The sequence below is a fragment of the Nelumbo lutea genome, chromosome 3 (genome assembly GCF_056320005.1).
Source record: "Nelumbo lutea isolate HS-2025 chromosome 3, American lotus-T2T, whole genome shotgun sequence".
Classification (NCBI taxonomy): Eukaryota; Viridiplantae; Streptophyta; class Magnoliopsida; order Proteales; family Nelumbonaceae; genus Nelumbo; species Nelumbo lutea.
In genome coordinates, this window is record NC_142686.1 from 10090693 (window position 1) to 10094862 (window position 4170).

Genomic DNA, 4170 nt, shown 5'->3' on the forward strand with positions numbered 1-4170 from the left:
AGGGAAAGGGAACTCGTTTTCATGTTTGGTGGTCAACAGAAAATTCTGAATCCAAAGAGGATTTTAGCAAACTTCTTCTGCTTTGGGTTAAAACCCTGAATCACGGCCTTCGATTTCAGCACGCCACTGGGCCCACACTTCCCTTGTTGAATCATTTCACGAAGGAAGCAAAGGGACGAATGTTTACCTTGAAATTGACTCGTTCTCAATCCTAACTTCCTATAAACCAGGTGGAGGCGACTGGTGAGGCTACAACACAAATTACCGGCTTTGGTGATTCTTCTTCTTCTTCTTCTTCTTTACGTGTTTGTGAGCGTCTTTGTGTGCAATAATGGAATCGAGCAATCGTGAAATAGCGTATGAGTTCCCTCCCCGCTCCAAGCATAATAGTTTTCCCGTCTTCATTCGAGTTTACAGGGATGGGAGCGTAGACAGGTTTGTGGGAACTGATATTGTTCCTCCATCGCTTCATCCAGTGGCTGGTGTTTGCTCCAAAGACATTGTACCCATACCAGAAACTGGTGTCTCTGCCCGTCTCTATCTCCCCAATATCAACCCACGCCGGAAACTTCCACTTCTCGTGTACTTCCACGGTGGAGGCTTTTGCATCGAGACCCCCTTCTCTCCCATATACCACAGCTTCATCAATTCGTTGGTAGCTGAAGCTAATATTGTTGCCATATCAGTGCATTATAGAAGAGTCCCCGAGTACCCTCTTCCCATAGCCTATGATGACTCATGGGCGGTGCTCCAGTGGGTGGCTGCGCACGCCGAGTCGAGGGTAGATGATGATGCATCTGAGAGTTGGCTGAGAGACTATGTAGATTTTGACCGAGTGTTCTTGGGTGGGGATAGTGCGGGTGGGAACATCGCCCACAATTTAGCACTGCGATCTGGGGCTGAGGAACTGAATAATGGTGGGATTAAACTTCTTGGCATGGCTTTGATCGATTCTTACTTCTGGGGAAATGAACGAATTGGTTCGGAGGCAACAGATCCTGAGAAGTATATAACAGAAGAAACGACATGGCTTCATGCATGCCCTTCGGCGAAGGATAACGATGATCCGCGCATAAATCCAGTTGCTCCTGGAGCCCCTAGTCTGGAGGGCCTGGGGTGCAGGCGGGTGCTGGTACTCGTTGCAGGAAAAGATGGGTTGAGAGACAGGGGATGGCTGTATCATGATTCACTGGTCAAGAGCGGATGGAATGGAGTGGTGGAGATAATGGAGACAGAGGAAGAGGGTCACGTCTTCCATCTGTTCAATCCAAACTGTGCGAAAGCGGAGTTAAGAATCAAACGTTTGGCTTCCTTCCTCAACCAGGTTTAGCTATTTCCGTATTAGGATGAGCAAGTGAGCATCGCCGACGATATGATGAATTCTAAGTACTTATGGCATGGGTAGCTTGTATGAGAAAATAAATTCGGAAAATAAGACAATTTCTATCTTCTTTTTAATATGCTCTGGTGATAGTGTTGTTGTTTTCAATTTTTCATCCCCCGTCCATTGGTCATGTAAAATTCCCTTTAATTTCTTCGATGAAAGATGGAAGAGTAAACTACTCATACATACTCTGTATTTTCATAAATTGAATTGCAGCCCGATTGAATTTTATAAATAGGCTTGGGGTCCGTTTGGTTTGCAGGAATAGGGGTCTTGAATCGGAATTGGAATTGGAATAGGTTATTCTGGTTTTAACTGTTTGGTTGGGCAGAATCGAAATTTCATTTCCATTCCTGATGGAATGACATTCTTCCATTTGAGGGAATGACTATTTTCTACTCCTCCTTTGGAAATAAAATCCTATTACTACTGATTTTAATTCGCATTCTCATTTCTGTCTAAACTAAACAAACTATAGGAATGAACTATTTAAATTCTGATTCTGGAAGATTCTAATTCTAATTCTGACTATAAACCAAACGGACCCTTAAATTAAATATATAACTTAGCTTGCTTAAATTCATCCAAACACACCAATTGCATCATTTGAAACACTAAAACAGCGCCTACATTCTCCCCCTCACTCTCCACCTCAGCCAATCAGCTATCATCAAATCAAGTATTTAAACTTGGGCTGCTACCCATCTCCCTATTGCGTTCAATGAGATCATTTAAATATTTTAACCAAAGATAAATCATTTATCACTTATAAAATACAAACAGTAACAATTGATGGTGCTCATTCAGCTTTGTGGGACCTAAAGTTGCCAATTTTTTTTTTTTACTATGCGTTTGTCCCATCTTTATTACTTTAACGATGCCGCCAAATTATGAATTCACATCGATGCCCACAAACGTGCTTTACATACATTCCAACCGTGTATTAAGAATGTTTTTCAGTGATAAATATGGGTATTGATATTGATGTGGTTTTAATGCATACTGAGATGTAAATGTGAGAGTGAGGGGGAGAATGAACTATTTTAATGCATACTCTGTGGGGTGATGATGTGATCTCTCAAAGTATGAAGGACATACGTCATCTTAGAATAGACCTGTTCATGGGCCGGGCTGGGTTGGGCTGGGCTTGGGTCGGGTTTTTACTCATCATTAATAGAAATGTGCTAGGCCCAAGCCCGAGCTCGGCTCTGATAAAAAGCCCAAAGTTTGACCTAATAAAAAAAATTACAATTTTCCCTATTCAAATTAGAATTAAAAATTCAGATGGTTTATTTTCCTATTTAAATGAACAATGGTCCTACAAGATGGTTTTTTTCCCTTTCTTTTACGTTTTAAAACACAGTTTTACATTCTTAAATCAAAAAATTTATTCAAATAGACATAATCACATAACCCTTTTTAACTCTAATTTTAAGTCAGGCCGGGATATTTTGACAAAACCCAAGTCCGGCTCCAATTTATTGCAGGCCGGGCTTTTTGACCCGAATTTAAGCCCGTGGACCTATAAACATGTTTAAACCTGTCCGGGGGCCGGGCCACCCGGCCCATGAACAGGTCTATCCTAGAATAAAAAAAAAAAAAAAAACAATGTAAGGTTCTATTAAACCTCATTGTAGAATGAAAGAAGGCAACGTAAATTCTATGGTGAGAGGTAGCCCTTCTTATAAATGGTGCGTGACATATATGATGTGGTAAAACATAATAGGGATGAAAACATATCAAATCGGATTCAATAAAGATATGTCTGATATGATTGAATAAGAAATATGGATGATCTGAATTTGATAAGAATTTATGGGATTTCTAAGATTAAGATTCAAATTTAAATATTTTTAATTTATTGAATATCTGATTTGAATCCAATTGAATTTAAATTATGATAAAAAACTTGATAATATATATATATATATATATATATTATTGAATCTAAGATTAAGATTCAAACATCTTTCCTTGTTTGTTCACTCCTTCCACTTCCAACCTTAATCTGAGGTTGAACATAGTGGCCGCCTATGACTCCAACCAAATGCATTTCTTGGTGCAAAAATGGTTGCAAATCGCAATGGATGCTGGCTCCAGTGATACAGACACTACTGATACCGTCTTTAATCAAGTTTCTTTTCCTTCGTCACTCCTTTGTATTCGTGGGTATACTCGATTTGAGTACCATGAAAAAACTCTCAAAACTTACTTTAAGATGAACTCACAAGGAGATTCTTCACCTTTTATTTTGCTGTCAAGTTAGGAAATGTATTTGAAAGATTTTTTTTAAGTATTAATCACTGTCGGACAGTCTACAGGGGCCGATACAGCGTTACTAATAGTACAACATAACGTCAATACTTATTTTTTAGGGTGATAATGTGTGTGTTAGGTTGTGTTTATGTTTAATGAGTAAATGGTGCCACATAAGCGTCTTGTCAGCAAAGACTTCATTAATTGCATTCATGTTTGCAATGCTCCTCTCCTATTTATTTACATTTTGGTGTGTGGTGTTTGTGTCATAAACATCTTCATTAATTATTTTTTCAGTTTTATAATCATATAAATACAAAACGTTTTACTCAATAAACATAAACAGAATCAAACACCCTCAATAATAGCAAGATTTGAACCGTATCATAGACTGTAACAATTCATCCAGCACACCAACTAGGCTATCCCTCAATTGGAGTCTACGAAAGAGTTCAAGAATTGGATTGAAATATGATTTATATATTGAGACTTCATCGATTGATATATTTGTAAAATGTGGCGAATAAAGT

General features: G+C 38.7%; 1 pseudogene across 1 annotated transcript; it reads left to right on the plus strand.

Annotated features, from left to right (window-relative positions):
• LOC148862848 (putative carboxylesterase 2 pseudogene) lies at nt 1-1619 on the plus strand (annotated as a pseudogene). Its single transcript, XR_016110043.1, has one exon. The product of XR_016110043.1 is annotated as a putative carboxylesterase 2 pseudogene (transcript).
• The last annotated feature ends 2551 nt before the right edge of the window (nt 1620-4170 follow it).